This window comes from Marmota monax, unplaced genomic scaffold (assembly GCF_021218885.2).
Source record: "Marmota monax isolate L192 unplaced genomic scaffold, Marmota_monax_Labrador192_F-V1.1 WCK01_AAM20220418_F8-fsc00563, whole genome shotgun sequence".
Classification (NCBI taxonomy): domain Eukaryota; kingdom Metazoa; phylum Chordata; class Mammalia; order Rodentia; family Sciuridae; genus Marmota; species Marmota monax.
Window position 1 is genome coordinate 52,329 of NW_026692185.1, and position 20,498 is coordinate 72,826.

Here is a 20,498-nt window from a genome sequence, read left to right on the forward strand (position 1 = left end):
ATGAAGTCCTCACTTTCCTATTTGATTCTGTGTTATTAGAAACTCAAAGCGATTTGTGCCTTATTTGTTGATGCTGCAAAGAAATAATTTTGAAATTCTAGAAGTAATGAAGATGCCAGAGTTCTTAATGTATTTATAAAACAGACTTAGGCAGCCAATATCAGAAAAGATTGCTAAGAGTGACTGTTGATATGTGCAATCTATGCTTCTTACATATTTCATATCTTTATTGGTGCATTCTAATTATATGTATATAATGGTGGGATTCATTACTACATATTTATACATATACACAATATATAACAATATAATTTGGGCAATATCATTCCCCAGTATGTTTCTTACTTAAAAGATAAATTAGAAGCCTAATTAAGTTATTTTCCATTCTTGCAAATGTAAACAGTTTGAACTGCCTTTTTCCATAGGTTTAAAGTATGGACTAAAGGGAATAACATTGTAACCACTATAACTTTTATCTGCAAAATATGAAGAAGTGAGGGTTATTGATTTTCATGCTCTTAAGCTGCCCTTATGCAGATAATCATGCAAAATTATTGAGAATTAGAACCTGTAGTACAGATAGTAGCATGTACAAATGATGTTGGCATTAACAATATAAAGAAACGCCATAGAGCCCTTGAGGATCTGTTGTTGTTATAAACCAAAAAACCCACACCTTGGTGTTCAGAAATCATAAGTGGACCTATTTGGAACCCCGAGGAAAGAAGTCCAGTGCTAACAGTGGTATGCTTATAGTGAGTGGTACAGTTTACCAAATGAATGAGGGACCAGGATGTGTCTATACTGCCTTAACCAAGAAGAAAGAAAGCACTTAGGGAAGGAAACTTGCTTGTTTTCTTTCCTTTCATCTTGTCACTATAGTGCAGAGACCCTGAGAGGTCTGTGCTCTTCAAGGAGGGTTGAAGTCCTCCCCTCATACATGTTGTGTAGCAACCAGAATGTTACTTTGCATACAGAAGCATCTAGCTATCTAGCCAGGAAGCTGCTTTTGTCTTGCTATTGGTGCATCCTCTTCACATAGCAGACATGTGTGCATGGGGCTCATCCACATCACATATTTCCTTCCAATTCTACTCAACCTTAAAGAGTGTTGCCATCCAAGTTGAGGGCAGGACCATTCTGCTGTAGAAAATGTAAAGGAGCTAAAAGCATGCAATGGAGGGAGGATAGCATCTTCAACAAATGGTGCTGGGAAAACTGGAAATCCATATGCAACAAAATGAAACTGAATCCCCTCCTCTCGCCATGCACAAAAGTTAACTCAAAGTGGATCAAGGAGCTAGATATCAAATCAGAGACTCTGCGTCTGATAGAAGAAAAAGTTGGCTCCGATCTACATATTGTAGGGTCGGGCTCCAAATTCCTTAATAGGACACCCATAGCACAAAAGTTGATAACAAAAATCAACAAATGGGACTTACTTAAACTGAAAAGTTTTCTCTCAGCAAGAGAAACAATAAAAGAGGTAAATAGGGAGCCTACATCATGGGAACAAATTTTTACTCCTCACACTTCAGATAGAGCCCTAATATCCAGAGTATACAAAGAACTCAAAAAATTAAACAATAAGAAAACAAATAACCCAATCAACAAATGGGCCAAAGACCTGAACAGACACTTCTCAGAGGAGGACATACAATCAATCAACAAGTACATGAAAAAATGCTCACCATCTCTAGCAGTCAGAGAAATGCAAATCAAAACCACCCTAAGATACCATCTCACTCCAGTAAGATTGGCAGCCATTATGAAGTCAAACAACAACAAGTGCTGGAGAGGATGTGGGGAAAAGGGTACTCTTGTACATTGCTGGTGGGACTGCAAACTGGTGCGGCCAATCTGGAAAACAGTATGGAGACTCCTGGGAAAGCTGGGAATGGAACCACCATTTGACCCAGCTATTGCCCTTCTTGGACTTTTCCCTGAAGACCTTAAAAGAGCGTACTACAGGGATACTGCTACATCGATGTTCATAGCAGCAAAATTCACAATTGCTAGACTGTGGAACCAACCCAGATGCCCTTCAATAGATGAATGGATAAAAAAAATGTGGCATTTATACACCATGGAGTATTACGCAGCACTAAAAAATGACAAATCATAGAATTTGCAGGGAAATGGATGGCACTAGAGCAGATTATGCTTAGTGAAGCTAGCCAATCCCTAAAAAACAAATACCAAATGTCTTCTTTGATATAATGAGAGCAACTAAGAACAGAGCAGGGAGGAAGAGCAGGAAGAAAAGATTAACATTAAACAGATACATGAGGTGGGATGGAAAGGGAGAGAAAAGGGAAATTGCATGGTAATGGAGGGAGACCCTCATTGTTATACAAAATTACATATAAGAGGTTGTGAGGGGAATGGGAAAATAAACAAGGAAAGATATGAATTACAGTGGATGGGGTAGAGAGAGAAGATGGGAGGGGAGGGAGGGGGGATGGTAGAGGATAGGAAAGGTAGCAGAATACAACAGTTACTAATAGGGCATTATGTAAAAATGTGGATGTGTAACCGATGTGATTCTGCAATCTGTATTTGGGGTAAAATTGGGAGTTCATAACCAACTTGAATCTAATGTATGAAATATGATATGTGAAGAGCTTTATAATGTTTTGAACAACCAATAAAAAAAATTAAAAAAAAAAAAAAAGAAAATGTAGAAAAGTAAAGGTCTCAAACATTTTTGCTTACTTATTTTTGTGACTGTGATTCACCATATTTTTATCTTTGTTTTGTTTTACTATCCAGTGGAAGAAGACACAGAATAAAGTTCACAATCAGGAAGATAATTTATATCCACAGCCAGTGATCAGCCTTTGCACTCTCTGGAGAGACAAATGAATGGGAACCAAGAGAAAGGGGACCATACTGATAGGGAAATGAACAAAACTGGAAAAGAGAAGAAAAAAAACAGATAAAATGAAAACCAAGAAGGGAATGCTGAAGGGTTTGGGAGACATGTTCAGGGTAAGTCTTTACCACCATAAACTGGAGCAATCTTAAATATAAAGTCATGCACTTAACAAGAGGGATACGATACCTCTGAGAAAAGTATCTTGGGTGGTTTCTTCATTGTGCACAATTTTGGCACTTACAAAAAAAAAAGTATAGTCTACTGCATGCTGGACTGTGTGGTACATGCAATTATATATGTGGTCTGTGGTTTACCAAAATGTTAGGTGGCACATGACTTATGTTATGGTGACATTCAGATAAAAAACACAAGAAGCACAGATTTGAAAACAGTATCTTTGAAGACAATGAAAATTTTTTATCTTTTACAGTCTTAGCTACTGCACTATTACTTTATTCAGGATTTTGCTTTAGTTATTTCAGCAGCCTTCAGCATGATATCTTGCCAACCACGTAGATAACCCTGTGGAGGAAGGAGGGAGTCCTCTGTGTCTTCACTCTGTACAACAGGAAGAGGCCCATGGAAACAAAGGGCTATTAAAATAGTTTTTGTTCTTTTTTTGTGTGTGTGGCAACAGTGGTTCATTATCTACATTTAACAACCCAGAGTTCAAGTTGTGGTAGCATTTAAAGGTCCATTAATAGCAAGTCTAATAAATATTATGTTACACATAGAGATTCAATTAAGCTGTGATGATTAATTTAATACTTATTACTTTAAGTCTGCAAAGATTGATGAAACTTTCTGCCTATTTCTTGACAGTCATTTTTGTGTCCCTAAATTATACTCCAGGATTACTTAGCATATCATTTTTACAAATAATTTCAATAAAAGTGACAAATTATTCAGAAGTTTCACTGAAATTACCCCATAAATGTTCATCTAAGGTGATTTATAATATTCCGGTATTTAATGTTAACTGTAAAGATTGCCTGATTGTTCCATAAATTAAAGCCCTAAGAACTATCAAAATGATGATTTAAAATTGAAATCATATAGCATCATCTATTGACTTATTAAAAAAGTAGTTACTCTATGTTATGAATCCCTTTCTTTTAAATTGTTTAATTGAAGAATGTAAAGAAGAGATTTATTTTCATGGACTTATGATCCTCAGTTGACCTCAGTAACTCAGGATGCTACAGGTATGTCAGACCTGGAAAATTTAGGAATCAGAACTCAGCTGAAAGGTCACACAGCACAGCAGATGTGTTCTGTAAATGTGGTGAAGACAAGTGCATGTAAGAAGCAAACTATAGATTCATATTAACATAAAATCTGGTCTGTTCACAGTATTATCTTTAGTTTAAAATAGGATTCATTTCTCCAATGGTTCAGAGCAGTCATTTTTCATTAGACTTTTTCTTATTTATATACTGCTCCTTCTAAATCCATCTTCAGTCAAATCATCATTCTTCATTATATTCCATGTCCAAAAATATTCATGAAACAAAATAGCTCCTACTGCCCTTTGTTTAAGCTCCTGTGTTAGCTAGGGGTCTTTTCTTTTCATATACACAATCTGACACCTCATAAACTGGCACCTATGCAATGCACAAGACACAGGCTGCTGTCCATCAATTAAAATTTAAGGAATTTGTGCTAGTGTCATCTTTAAATTAGAGAACAATAGGTGAAAGGAAACCTCCTACAAGAATGCAGGATAGTCGCATTTCTAGGGCTCTCCTGAAGGCATATTGAAAACCAATGGTTTGCTAGTTTTCATTCATCAACCAATATTTATCTGATAGATAAAAGGTTCTGGACTTGTTATTATGTAATAGGTAAACAAATTTCTAGTCTTTTGAGATTATCTTAATTATAAATTATCTTTGTCTTCAATTTGCAACTTCAATGGTGGACTTACAATTTGTGGCCAGAGTAGACGACTGGGCAAAATGTATATTGTTGTAAACAAACCATGAACACTTCACGACCCTTTTTTTCTTAAATGGCTTGCAGAACATTATATGAAGTTTTCTCCAGATCTAAATCCAAAGACTTTACCTATAATCTGTAAGGAAGGCCAGCCATGGAGTAGAAAAAAATTGACCCATATATATAACTTCCAAAACCTGCTTACTCTTGAAAATCAAATTATATATTCTGGGGCAGAGGGTGAAGTTTCTTTCATTTTATTTTTTCTTTCTTTTTATTAATTAGGCTAATATTCTTCCAGTACTTAAGAATGGCTGGTAAGAAAATCATACATACTTAAACTTCTCTGGATACCTGGTATCATTGGTTTGTTAAAGTCAGCCCACATTTATTTATTTATGAGAGTAGTTTTTATCAATTTTGCAAATCATTGTTAAACCAAACCATTATTAAAAATTAAGTAGATCATATTAAAAATCAGGAATAATTAAAACTTAAAATTCATCCCTTCCTAATTATTTTTACCATATTATAATCCCAGGTTCTGAGATGATGTATACCTGCTTAAATTTGGGATTTAATATATGTTAATTGATATATACATTTGGAATTAATATGCACATTTCCACAAAATTGACTGCTAGAATTTGTAATGAGATGACATCAAATCTGTAGATAAATTTGGGGAGAACTAACATCTTCATAATATTCAATCTTCTAATCTGTCAGCAGTGGATTCTGCCATGAGACTGGATCCCATTCCAGCAGAAGCAGCACAGTACCTGGCAGGATGGAGGTGAGGACAGTGGTAGCCAGGAGAGGGGGTGCTGGAAAGGGAGGATTCATAGTTCCTTGGGCACTTGTAGAGGGGACATCCAACAGAAAAGTGAACAAGGGGCCAGTTGTCACAGGGCTGCTTGGGTGTGGGGTCACAAAGAACTTGATGGTACTCACATTAATCTGAGAAGGGGCACTGAAGGAAAGCCCAGACACTTCTCTGATCCTTGTGGCAGCTGAGGATTGTTGGAGCTGATGAGGACAAGAGGGCTGATCTCCATAGATTGGCAGTTCTGGGATGCATGAAAGGACTTGCATGCCATGAGGAAGGAAGTGAAAGAGTGCTTCTATTTCATGTTCTTCTTGGTGTCGAAAGTGCTTTGGGGCAGTGCTGCTCTGGGCTGCTGCTGAGGTACATGTTTCAGCATCAACTCCTGGCATGGGAGGCTTATCCCATTCTGTCAGATGCTTAGCAGCCAAGTTAAACTCAACGTAGGAAATCAGAAATATTCTGATTTTGTCTGCCAACATTCATTCAGCACAGCTTACATCCACTCTTTGGATCACAGTCAGAACATCATTCTTAGCAAATGGAAGTCAGTCATTATGTGCTTCCTTGTCTTTCACTTCAAAGTCATATAATGCTTTGCACTGGGGTGGGTGCTGAGGAAATGGTTTAATAATCTGCACTAAGTTGGTTGGTCAAAAGCCATGGATCCCATTGACTTACTCTGTGGAGCCAGCTTTTATCAACGTGAGGTCAAAAAATGATGATGTCACATTTGCTGAATTTAAAGTCTTCAGGTTCTTTTTCTTCACATTTGTGTAATTCTTTAGGACATGGTAACAAGTATACCTCTCACTGGGGCCACCAGGCTTGCACTCAAGGCTGCCATCCACACTGGGAGCTCTACAAATGTTTTGCACTACAATTAGAGATAATGCTGCCCTGAACCCTTAATGCATTTGTGCAGATGGCCCCACTGCCCCCATTGGCTAGGTTTACAAGGCCTCTGATTGATGTCATCCAGAAGCGTGAGCAGCAGGATGTTACCTGTTATCTCATCATGGGAGCCAACAAGAGTTCTCCACTCAGGACAACTGAGGGAACCTACAATCCCAGAAAACATGATTTGCAAAACCTGTACTGGCAAGGCAAGACTTTTGCAGAAGCTCCAGGATACTCCAAAAACTACAAGGAGGCAGATTCATTCATCTTGATGTACTTTAATGAGAAAGGGCCATAGAAATGTTCATAGTTGTGTGCAGCTATTAATGATTCATGTAACATCCATTTCAGACATTGCTCTAGCACCTTGGCTCCTCCTCCTTGTTCTTAGTCTCCACAGTGGTGGCCTTGGCCAATACATGGCCACGCAGCCTTGCGTGCTGCTACCTAATTCTATGATGCAGCACGATGGCCCCTGGAGACTCCTCTCTGCTTCCCCCCTCTCTGCACAGGCAAACTATACAGTTGCCACCACTTCCCCACTTAAGCAGCCTTAAATGTTATTATTTAAATAAACAGAATGCTTGATGGGTTAGAAACCAATACATGAGAGATGGAATAGTCCAAATTTCAATCCTGGCTTGAATATTTTGTGACTGTGTGACTTTGTAAAAGTGACCTAACTTCTCTCCTTTCTTTTTCTCTGGTGGAAGTAATAATCCCTGTCTCAGGGAACCAAAGGAACTAAAGAAAAAGCTCCAATGCAGTGCATATCAGGATACACACTCCAGGCGTGGCAGCAATTGTTACCCTGATTTTAATAATGTATGAAACAAGAGCAGTAATGACAGTGTCTTGTGGTGATGGGAAGCTGACAGTGCAGGGGTAGCAAGGACCTTCACTCTTACTGTGAAGCAGCTGGAGGATAGACACCAAGGTAGATGGGGCATGAATGCTTGACACCGGTGACATATACACACCTCTCCCTCTTTGCTTGCAGAATGTCCCCCAAGACCTGTCCATCAACACCTTTGGGCTGCAGCAGTCCCTCTTGTGGACCTGGCAAGAGATGCTGGCCAATACTATGGAGAAGTTGGAAGGGGCAAGTACACTTTAGACTGGAGTATTTTAGTGTTCTCACCTGCTAGGGGATGGTGGATATTACAGGTATTGGAAATCATATTTGTGGAGTTAAGTCAATGAATTTTAACTTGTGACTCCCTTGGGGTTGACCTTCTGCATTACCTAGCACCCCATCATATCTTGATCTTGGAAAAAGAAATCCAAGTGCAATGAATCTCTGTGGTTGCCTGTTGTGCACATGGGCATCTGTGTGTCTCCCTATGTCTTCAGAGCTCTGTTTCTTTTTGACCAGTTGTTTTGTGCATGGCGCTTTGTTATTGAACATTGTTTATTGTCGAATACATTTAAGTGTGTGGCTATGTTCTGAGTTGTTGTTTGGTGAGTAAAATTTCATGGCACTGTTACATAATTTAGGTAATGAAATCATGGTGATATGGCTTTAGTGAATTATAAATTTGCCCATAGTTAATCATTTTCTCCTTTTGAAAATTAAGACTTTTATTTCTGTCTTCAAATGCAGATATTTTACTTCAAAAATATATAAGATGATTTTAATTATTTTCCATGTGACAAGCTCTTACTGACTGAGCAATACACATTTGTAAACAATTCGTACAGTTTAAAGTTAAGCAGAAGGACAAATGGTCACTTTTTTGGGTCTTCTCTATAATTTTTTAGGGGCATTCTAAGTGCTGCACTGTTGTGTAGTTTTATAAACTCGAGTATTTTCAGGAATAGTACCAAAATTTTTCTTTGTCATTAATGATCTCTGTATAGCTTTTATGTTTGAATCATTATTCTATTGGGATGATTAAAGAGATTAATAATACATGGTTCCAAAGAAATGAGTAATTAATTGTGCTGTAACATACATTTTGGCACCATCCACAAGAAAATCCTGTTTCTCTATAGTTTAAAAAATTGTAGTGTCACAGCTTAGAATTTTAATTAAGCTGTGTATGAATTCTAAATTAAATATTAACATACTTAATTTTATGAAAACCTACTGTAGGAAAGAGATGAATTTCATGGAGCTGGAGCTTACTTTCACTTGCTAGTATACTTTAGGAAGAAAACACTGTCAAATAGCTCAAGGGAAAAGTGCCTAAAATTTTATGGGGGAGAAAGATTCTTATTTAAGAAGCAGTTTTGATGATACCCAGGAGTGATATTCAAAATATTTTACAACTGCCTTGGCATAAGTACCAGTGAATCAGTGTGGCTTTCAGCCACAGTTCTGGAGGTTGGGGTGGTCTGAGTGATTGGTGGGGTGTCCTGGAGGACCCCTAGGCGGTTTAGTGATGTTTACCAAGAGGGATAGTTTTTTTTTTGCACTGTAACAATCATTTAAATCAGGAAAGTGTTTACTGGTTGTATTTGATCCATGGACGCTTCTGGGACTCATAGGAATCATCTTTTGGACTCCCTGGATGCCCATACAATCTCTCCTTGAGTTTTCTGATGTCTCCTTCAAACTCCTTCTGGGACTATGATGGTGAATCCTTTTGTAAAGCAAATTGACATGTCTCAGTTAATAAATTATACACAGTAGATTCTCTGGAATGAAGATTCCCATTTCCTAGGGTAATGTGTCAGAGAGGAAACATTAATCTTTTTATTTGGTGGTGGTGAGGTTATCAGGGATTGAACTCAAGGGCACTTGACCACTGAGCCACATCCTTAGCCCTAGTTTGCATTTTATTTAGTGACAGGGTCTTACTGAGTTGCTCAGCACCTCACTTTTTGCTGAAGCTGTCTTTGAACTCATTATCCTTTTATTCTCAGCCTCCTGAGCCACTGGGATTACAGGCATGCACAATCGCACCCAGTTCAGCAGTTTCTAATTATAGAGTGCTACTGATTCTCTAAAATACAATGCTTGCATCTTACAAAGAAAAAAATTTTGTACTAGAATTTTGGTAGGAAATGATATTACAAGTTTTGGGAAAGTGTACCAATAGCTGTTTCTGAACTCTGGAAATGCTCAGGAGGCACATGGGGTACTTCATCTGTCATAATCATCTCTGGTGATCTGGGGAATGATGACATGAATGGTGCAAAACTTTCTCACATTTAAATAAGTGGTAAGACCAGGTGCCCCTGTCACAGAGTGGAAAGTCAAAGGTAATTGACCAAGACTCAACTTTTTTAGCTGGGTGTGGTTTGGTATCTTTTTACTATTTGATATGCTATTTTAGTTTCTATACCATTTGAAAATCCTATAATCCTTAAAACAAAAATGATTTTTAAGAATCCTCACTTTTTTTTCTACTAAGAAATGGGAAAAGGAGAGTGGATTTTGGGCTAGTCCTGGAAGAGGTACACAGGGCTTTGGCATCATTGTCTGCTGATATAAAACCAGGCCCTTATCCTTATTGATATCCTTGGGAGTTGGTGATATATGCAGTTATTGGATTTTTTACTGTTCTCTTGTTTCTGTGGAGATGTTGTCAATGTGTTAGAAGCAGATGTTACGTTAGAAGAGGAAAAACAGCTTGCTCTAAAACTTGCTGGACTAATTGAAGAAAAATGTCAACTACTTGAGAAAGTTAGCCTTGTTCAAAAAGAGTATGAAGGCTTAGAGTCATCTTCAAAGGATGCCATTTTGGAGAAGAAGTCCATAGAAGCAGAAAATTTGAAGGCAATTTATGAAAAGCTCAATAGTTCTAAATTTAAACTAGGGGATGAAATACTCTTTATAGAAAAAGATCTAAAAGAAGAGAAAACTAAACATTCTCAAAAGGATGAATTTATGGCAGATATATCAAGAAGGATTAAGTCCCTAGAGTATGAATCCAAACCCCTCAAGTTACTAATAGCCAAAGGTGAAACAACCTTGAGAATATTTCAAATGAATGTAGGAGGGTTTAATGTAGCAATTAAAGAGGTTTTGAAAGAAAATTCTCAACTTCAGAATAGTCAGAAACAACTTATACAAGAAGCTGAAAGAAAAAGTGAATAACCTTAATAAACAGAAAATGACATTGGAAGACTCTACTGTATATACAGAACAAGATCATACAGTAAAGAAAATCACATTAAATCTCTGACTGAACACTTGGTGCAGATGAAAGATTGGGCTTCTGTGCTTGGAGAAGACCTAAAAGATTATGGTAACTTGGAATTGAAAATTAAGAGTGAATCAGAAATTGGTGTTCATTTAGATGATCAGCCAAAAAGAGCTTTGAAGGAACAGGTTCACAGTGCTAAGTTAAATGCCCCATTTAAAAAAAATAGAAGGAGAAAGAAATAAAATGTTTACTTTATTATCTGAAGTAGATGGGTTAGAAACCAATACATGAGAGATGGAATAGTCCAAATTTCAATCCTGTCTTGAATATTTTGTGACTGTGTGACTTTGTAAAAGTGACCTAACTTCTCTCCTTTCTTTTTCTCTGGTGGAAGTAATAATCCCTGTCTCAGGGAACCAAAGGAACTAAAGAAAAAGCTCCAATGCAGCGCATATCAGGATACACACTCCAAGACTTTATAGAAAATATTAAATATCTTAACACAGAACAACCATCTTTGCAGTCAAAAAACAAAAATATAGGAAAAAAAACACAATTGGAGACTATCAAAAGGAGATGAAGAGACTTGGGCTTTAAGCAGTGGGACATGTGGATTCTTACAAACAATGTTGAAGTTAAGAAGTTACTTCTTTCACTATATAACTCCATATACATAAAATACAAAATGGACACAAAGAAATGCATTCCTATATTGCTAATAGGGTCATTTTCAGAGAGTTATGGCAGGAAGGGAAAATGGAATTAGAGTCTGCAAGCTCTGCTCCAGTTCTTTTTTGTTTCAGTTATATATGAAAGTAGATTGCATTTATGCAGTTTGATATATCATACATAGGTGGGAAATAATTTCTCATTTTTCTGAGTGTACATGTTGTAGAATCATATTGGTCATGCATTCACATATATACATACAGTAAAAATGTCTGTTTCCTTCTACTATATTTTCTATCCCCACATATCCTCCCCTCTCCTCCCATCACTTCCCTCTATGTAATCTAAGGTAATGCTATTCTTCCCCATTGCCCCCCGCCTTATTGTGAATTAGTATCTGCATATTAGGAAAAAAATAGGCGTTTGTTTTTTTTGGGGATTGGCTTATTTTGCTTAGCATGATATTTTCCAACTTCAAACATTTACTGGAAAATTCCATAATTTTACTCTTCTTTAAAGCTGAATATTTATATATTCCACTCCCCATATTCCACTTAGCAGAAGCCAGACTGTCAAATGATGCTGGTGGCAGATCTTAGAAAGGGGGCAAGGGCATGGAGCCCGCCATGGCTCTCCCTGTGTTCCCTGATAACTGAGCCTCAGAACCTCCAGTGACTCTCCAAGATGTTGCTGCCTTGGTGAAAAGAAGAGCTGGAACCCACAGCCCTCTGACTCACTGCATGCTCAGCATCTCCTGTGATCTTGGCTGGCTCTCTCTGATGAGAAAACTCTGGACCTTCTGCTGGCTATGGCCTCCTGGGGTGGCTCCTCAGTCTGGCTTTAAGGAGAAGCTGCACTGGTTTGTTTCCTACCTAGAGGCTCTGTGAACCTTTTAATTCTATTTTCTTCTATGCTCTGTCTACTGGAAACCCCATCGACTAATATTTGATGGTTAGAGTGTCTCCAGATACTCTACATTATCATTATTTTTATTATTTTCCATTTGTCTGAATTTCTGTCTTTCTAATTTTATGTTACTGAACTATATATTTTTATGAAATGCTATGACTTTTCTTTTAGAACTAGGTTGAATAAAATTAAGTGGTAAGTCAGTTGATTTTTTTTTTCATTAGTAGATAAATCACTCTCTTTTTCTTTGAATGTTGGCTATTTGCTAAATCTTCCATTATACTAGGAGAAATGGGAATATTGTGGAAGCAAACACAGGACCTGAGCCACAGTGAGTGACCCTCCAGCCTCAGAGGGCCCTGGTGCTCTGTGGACAAGGGTGTGGGACCAGTATGCTGATGGGTGGGGCAGGAGGGACCCCTCCTCCACTTGTCTCTTTCGAGATCATCTGTTCCATCACATTGAATAAGTGCAATGAGTAAATAAGATTATATTTGGCATAGGAGCCCATTTTTAGAAATCCACATGTGTAGGTAGTTTTATAATAGTTCCTCTCCAGGCTCTATGTCGGGTCCTGGATTTCATGAGCATATTAGCCTGACATCTGGAGTGGGGCTGGTGTGAGGCAGCAGAAAGAGGGCCTGAGAGGGCACTCTTCAGGTCCCCTGAGCAGCTCATGAGAAGCATCCAGCCCATGCTTGCCCTCCTGCTGCAGAGCCTTCGGGGACACACTCAAATGCACTTCAAATGCGTGCACCTGGCCTAATGCCCAAGTTGTTATTTACTTAGGGAGTTCTTAGCTCATCAAAGCCTGCAAGTAACTTCAAATGAAAGAAAAGAAAACCTAATTTTCTGGAGTGGTGGCAGGTAAAGGGCATAGCTCTTCAAGGGTGAGCTATGCCCTTGACCCTGCTACAATGGCAGGTGGAGCCATTGGAGCCTGAGCAGCATTCTCCTTGAGTGTGATCACTGCCAATTGCCTGGTTACCAGTACGAGAACCATGAATGGACAGGACTCTGTGTGTTCCAGAAGGAGAGGCATTTCACTGTCACCATGACACCGGAGGAGTGGAGCCACCAGCCAAGTCCCTGGCACATGCAAGCTATTGCCACATCCAGTGAGGGACTCCTCTCACCTCTTCATGGCCCATGTAGACAGGACAGTGGAGAAGAGTGGCGATGGATTAATACATAAACTTCCTGAGCCTCTGCTGGGGAGCAGGCGAGCACTCAGTGTGTGACCTGGGAAGCTTTACAAGAGCGTTCTGAAGTACACACTTCTATTGTCCCTATCCTCCAGATGAGAAAACTGAGGAGGAGAAAGCATAGGCCAGAGGGCAGCCTTGCAAGCATGCATGGAGTGTGCCTGCATCCACAATTGACTTGGCTACATGCAGCTGGTGACAGGACCTCCAGAAGCTCCATAAAGATGGTGGAGCAAAGACTGTGTCAGTGGACTGACCCTGAAAGGTTGGCCTATATGACAGAACAGCAGGGCCTGTAAAGCTTGGATTCAGGCCAGACATGCTCGACTTCACTGAGGGGTCCATGCAGCCCAGGGGGCTGTGAGGCCTCTGTGCCCTCCTTTGCTCATTCCACAGGTGAGGCAGGTAGCTGTGCAGAGGGGCTGGTGGAGTGAGAGCCTTTAATGGATCTCAAGCAGCCACATTGGGCTCAGGCTCAGACAGGGACTCCAGGTGACCTTGGAACAGGTGGTTTCTGTGGTTTCCTTTCCTCATATCCAAAAGTGGAAGACTTGAATGGTAATTTATAGGGTTCCTCTGGGTTTAAAAATCACCCCTCCACCCCAGGGAACACAGACATTGGAAGTGACATGGTAAACCAGCACCAAGACTGTAGGCCATGGGGGGCGCCTGACCAGGTTTGAATTCTGGCACTTTGGCCTCCTGTGCAAATATCATAAGTTAATCTCCATAAGCCTCAGATCTCATGTTTGTCAAAATAGAATGTGGCACATCTTGAGGGCCCTTGGGAGGATTAAGTAAAGAGAGTGTGCAGGACATGCAGTTCCAGCCACACAACTTTCCTCATGAGGCCATGCCGGTGGTTCACAGGCTAGATGCTTAGATGAGGAGGGCTGTAACTCATGGGTGGGCTAGTATGTCTGATGATTTAATAATTTAAAAGAACTAATGGGTGGTAACTTTGGTGGATATGGCTGGAGGAAATAGGTCACTATGCATGTGGCCTTAGATGATCTGTCACTGGTCCTCTCTCTCTCTCTCTCTTTCTTTCTCTTTTGTTTTTGGTGGGGCTGGTGATTGAACCTAGGACCTGGTGTACAGGAGGCAGCACTTTACCAGCTGAGCTATATGCCCAAGCCCCCTCTCTCTATCTCTCTGTATCCTGGCTGCCATGAGCCCAGCAAATTTTCTTCATGACACCCTTCTGCCATGATGTTCTGCCTCACCTCAGACCTGGAGCAGTGGACTGCGCAAACATGGACAGAATCTAAGAAACATGAGCTCAAATAAACTCTTCCTCCTCTAAGTGGATCCTGTCAGGTATTTTGGTCATGGTGATGACATCTGACTAACAAAACAATTGTTATGGGCAAGGTGGGTTAAATGTTTTCTAGAGTTCACCATGGAGGACATACCTAAGATATCTCTCTGATAAAATACTGATGGATTCATTTTACCATGGGGTAGAGCCAGGCACAGAAGCCTAGCCATTGGTGGAATAAGGATTTCTGTCCAGTGTTTATAGGCTAGAGGGGAGAGTAGTCTGGGCAGAGGATGGCAGGAAAGCCAGGTGTGTGGGACAGGAGTTGAGTACAAAATAACTGAGCTCTGATGAAAGACCATGCCAGTGAGAGAACCCCACAGGTATATGGGTGCTGACGGAGGAGAACCAAAACCAGACAAACCCAAAAGGCCACCCTTCCCTAAGGCTGAAGAACATGTCTCTGGGGAAGCATGCAAGGAATCACCTGGATGGCTAGGGTGGGCCATATGGAGCTTGTGGAAGTATGTAGAGAGGATGAGGACACCTTTTTGAGCAGTGGGCCAGTTGCCCAGGGTCCTGTAAATACTGCTGCACTGATGTGGGGTGTGGTGTCCTGTAAGGTCCTGGTTTCACTTTCTGTAGATATGAGCCTAGAAGGGGGCTTGCTTGGTCATCTGGTAGTTCTGTTTGATATTTTTTTTTTTTTTTGAGATTCTTATGCCATTTGCCCTGATCCCCATCAGCTACAGAGGTAGGGTTTCCTTCTCTCAATCCTTTGATAGAAGCTGTCCTAAGAGGTAGATGTTCTCTCTTGTGGGGTGATTTGAGTGTCTTTGATGGTTAATGACACTGGGCAACATTTCTGATTGCATTTTTAAGTTGGGCAAATGTTGTCTCCAGTTCCACCTTCTTTCTAGATCCTCCCGCCCTCAAGATCCCTTTCCTCCTTCTTTACCTGAGTGGGCCTCATTTCATTGTGCTCCATAAAACTGATCCTCTTTCCCTCCATTTTTCTGTGCTCCTGTACTTCTTTCTTTTGTTTTGAGAAATACAATATTCCAAGTGGTAATGAACACACTAATGGGTTCTCATTTGCTTTATGTGTATTTTAATTTAAAAAACAAAGCCTCCTAAATAGACATATGCATCCATAAATAGCATGCAAATAACACACAGTATTTACATTTTGATGGTTCATGCTATAAACACTATTCCATGGTTTACATTTTCCCTCAGTATCTGATTTTGCAAACACTCTGCGCTGTGCTGTGTTGTGCTGTGCTGTCCTGTACCTGTAATGTGTAGTTCTGGCTCTAGCTGCCCATTTGGCACAGTCCCAAGTCCATACTGCAGTTATCCTCCTCCAACATGGGTAGCTTCCTCTGCCCTGTTTGGTTCATGCTTCTTTGTACTTGTTACAATACAACATCATGTAATTACGTTCTAGTTGGAATAGGTCTGTGAATGGCTGAGAGTGCCAGATGTCTTAGCATGAATGGTGGTCTGAGTACCTTGCTCCTTTTGGCCTTTTTGAAAGCTTTCAGGACTTGGGCTCTGTGTGTTGCTGCTCACTGGCTCCCTCTTTGATTCAGCAGATCACAGGAGCCTCTGCCCAAAGCCCAGCTATGGTCTTGCTGCGTTGCTGCCCAGCTCCTCCAGGGTTCCTTCTTTCCTGGAGGTCAAAACCCACTTTCTTGGACCTGGGTGCATCTAGTCAGTCAGTGTCTTCCTCTCTCTTATGGGGTCCTGCTCCCCTGTGCCCTTGCCATTGGGGCCCAGAAAGTGCTTGGCTCCCCCACAGAGTGCTCTTGCTGGTTGCCCTTCCCATCCACAATGCCTCCATCCTCCCTTCCTGCCCTGTTCAGGTGGTCATGTCTCCTGGCTCTTCTTCCTCCCAGAGCTTGACCCCAGTGATCAGGCAAGCACTAACTCCATGTGGAGAAGGCCCATCCTCCTCACTGCCCCCACACCTGTTTCTGCCCGAATTTGTGTCTGGCTGTCTTGCAGAGTGCTTATGTCCAGGGATTTGCTTTCTAGACTTTAAAACCCATGAAGAAAGGGGTGGTGTCTTGAGTATCTGTGTCCCCACAGCACCACCAAACCAAGCATGGCAGAAGTTGAAGATTTGTTAAAACAAGTGAGGAAGTTAACAGTAGCCTCTCAGTGTCAGGATCTGGGTCCTTCTACAGCAGGGTCCTTTCCTAATGAGAAGGACCCCTAAAAACTCACAATGTGGCAGTTTCCCCAGCGAAGTCCTTTGTGTATGAAACCACAGAATGTATCTCTTCTTCACAAAATTGCAGGTCTCTGTGTAACAAGGACATTTAAATATTTGTCAAGTGAGAATGGCCACTGTGGAGAGCACAACCCCAGTCATTATTCCTGCAAGCTAACACTTGGAAACATGGGCTGTTTCTCATGTTGGTGAAAGATAGCATCAGCTCCTGCTTCACTTAGCACATATGGACTTTGTTGAGATTGTAGCCCAAGGCATAATTTAAAGTGACACTTACCTTGTTGACTTCACTTTGAATTTGCTTCAGATTTAGGTGCAGTGTTGACATTTCTAAGAAAACAACCTGCTTTTGTTCCCAATTTGGGGCAATGAGGTGGGGGGACAGATTCCTGGTTACCAGAACTGTCAGAAATGTCTTTAGCAGACATCCTGAAGGCTTGACCCTGCAGGAGGTGCCATAGGGCTTATTAAGAAAGATGCACTGACACCCACCACAACACAAGAGAGGGCTTGATAAACCATCGCTGTGTAGAGGGAGTGCTGTTGATTTCTGGATTAAACTACAAAAGCAAGTTTTGAGCGCTGCTCTGTGACCAAAAATGGTAATGGAACATAAGCTAAGAAGGGTCTGAATGGACTACAAATGGAAATCTTAAAATCCAGCTGTTTCTGATTTCTATAGTGGAAAATTACATTAGCATATTATCAAGCTTGTGGGTGAGACTGTGCAGTGGGACCTTTGTCAGAGCTTCAGGGAACAGGCCAGGAGGGGCATGGAGCTCTTGGGCCAGACAATGTTGTTATTCATTGTGAGATCTCCTTCCTCTGGCTGTCATTTCTGTTTTTGAATCAAGGGAGAATGGGTGCTACTGCTTGACAGTGACAATGACATTCCCCTGGGGGTTTATACTTTAATTTATGATGAGACAAAGAGAAGGAATGGAACTTCAGCAGGAGAATAAAGAGAATAGCATCCTTGCAGAAACAGGCAAATGGAAAGGAGCCAAGATCACAGAGGGCTGGCCCCATGCTCTCTGTGGCCTCACAGCAATCCTTGGTGAAAGCTGTTTCTTCTGAGCGATGGTACTTGTAATGGGCCAAGAGGAGCAGCAGGGAAACCTCAGAGTACTTGCACATTTGGTGATGTTATCAGGCTTTGTGATGTATAAAGACCTTGAATTAGCATGTGAACATTTCTCATTAACTAGGAAAGCCAGTAGTGCAATGTGTTATCTGTCCCTTTAAACAGCCCTTGATAAACAAGCAACACTCAGTGAATACGTTCTGGAACATGTGAATGAGGTAATCGCACTTGCTGATCATCTGGTCCTTAGACAAGTATCAGATATTGAATTTCCAATATTGAGTGCATGGCTGCATCATCATTGTTACCAGCCATGCTGATGAAACTTTTCATTTTTATTGTGCTTTAGTAAGACTCCAAGTACTTTGCCTAGATATTCACTCTGGACGTTATAACACTGGTGGGGTTTGGGGATGTTACTCTCATTTTAAACATGAGAAGACTAGGGTAGCAGAAGTTCTTGGGTTGTTACTGAGACCTTGGAGAAGGTCTTACAGTTGGGAGCCAATTGTTTCTAGGTACTAAAGCTAGAGAATCTTTCCCCAGTCAGTGCATAAGAAGAATCCAGCAAGGAAGAAGGCAGGACCATAGATGGATGTCATAACCTACACAGTGCTGTGTACCTTTCAGTCTCTTGAGTGACTCTCCTGTTCTTCATCTTGGGGAAGTGAGCACGGATGGTGTCCTCTTTTGGTTTTGGTGTACCAGCAACTTCTTGCCTGGCTGTCCTCATCAAACCCTCCTGGTACTGCCCAAGGCCAGCTGTGCTCCTTGCATGCAGCTTCCAGTCTGGCTGTCGAGTTGTTAATGGCATGAGGTTACAGTCCTGCACCTTCTTGTTTTTCTTAAGGAAGCTTTTTAATTTGATAATTGTTTTTTGGATCTGCACACAGTACAGAGAGTTCCCATATCTCCAACACCAGATTCCCATCATACATGAGTGGGTACATTTTTCCCAATGCTGAACCCATGTGGAAGCATTAGTATCCAGATAGGTGCCTGAGTAATCCAGGCGTTCTTGCTTACCTTAGGTCCTTCTGTGTCCCAGGACCCCCTCCAGGATCCATCATGCCCCCTTATGCTCCTTGGGACTGTGGAAGTCTCTCAGTTTTTGTGTTTTGTTAGTTTTTTGTTTGGTTTGGTCCTGGGGATTGAACCCAGGTGTACTCTAGCTTCAAGCTGAATTCAAAGCCCTTTCTGGTTTGTATTTTGAGACAGGATCTCACCAAGTTGCTGAGGCTGGCCATGAACTTGTGATCCTCCTGCCTGACTCCCAGCTGGGATTATAGGCCAGCTCCACTGTGTTTCCTTTTTTTTTTTTTTTTTTTTTGATGAACTGGATGGTTTTGAGGAATGCTGATCAGGCATGTCGTAGAGTGTCCCTTTACCTGAAGGTTTTCTCTTGAACACATTCCTATTGGTGTTTGGGACATAAGACTGCAGAGACCCTTTCCATGCTCTGGTTCTGAGGCTTCCTGCCATCACCTTGACTACACTGCTGCTGTCAGCCTCCATTACCCTGCTAAGGCAGCATGAGTCAGGTTTCTCCAGGACATGGGTGACTCTTCTTTAAAAGGGAAAGCCCCTGGACAAGCTTAAACTATGTTTATTTGAGCAAATCAAAAATGATTATAAATCAGGCAGCCCCAGGAACCAGAAGAGGTCTACCCAGCAGTGTGACCAGGCAGGGTGTGAAGAAACTGGAGTAGGTAGTCAGGACAGGTAGTCTCCTCTGCTCTGTTAGTGTCTCCTCTGACTGATGTCAGCCACAGAGATGGGACATCTTAAGCATGTGGTTCATCAGGCATGGGACAGGAACTGAATCCAGTCAGTGCCTTCGGCAGGTCCTCCTTCACCCTTTTCCCTTTTGTATTGTGCACATTGGAGTAGGTGCCATGCAGGGCCAATCCTGGAGGAACAGGGATGGAGCCTCCTCCTTGAGGGTGGACTGTCTGCTGGTCACTCAGAGTACTTTCAGGAGAGGGGACCCTCTACATGACCCACTTACCTGCTTATGTTGTATGACTCCTGGATACATGTCTTGGAGTGAATATTGACCTGGATATTATTGACTCACACTTTGTGTCCCCTTGCCCCTTTGCTACAGTTTTGTCCCATGCATTTTTTCAGGTGTTGTTGTGTCCCTTGACACATTCCATCACTTTGCAGGACTCTGTGTTTTTGGTTTTCTTTTAGTGCTTGCTGACTTTAGGCTCCACCAGAGGCTCTGGGAACATCTTGTTTGTTTCCTGCCTTTGCCCCAAAGTCAGCTGTAACACCAGGGAGTCCTGATTCCTGTTACTGAAGAGTGAGATTGGAGAATGAGATATGCTGAATTTCCATTTTTAGCAAGGAGATATTTGTAGGAAATGGAAAGGAGACAGATGACATATGTTAATGTGTGCCTTTTAATCTACTTGGGCTTCTAGGGGTCATGGAAAGTAGCATCAAGTCCAGCTGGGTCTCAGTCCACAGGCAGGCTGGGGGTTTGTGAT

The 20,498-nt window shown here is 41.1% G+C and overlaps 1 pseudogene; it reads right to left on the bottom strand.

The window, feature by feature from the left end:
• Positions 1–5,533: 5,533 nt before the first annotated feature.
• On the bottom strand, positions 5,534–19,073 carry LOC124077535 (E3 ubiquitin-protein ligase SH3RF1-like; annotated as a pseudogene).
• Positions 19,074–20,498: the final 1,425 nt, after the last annotated feature.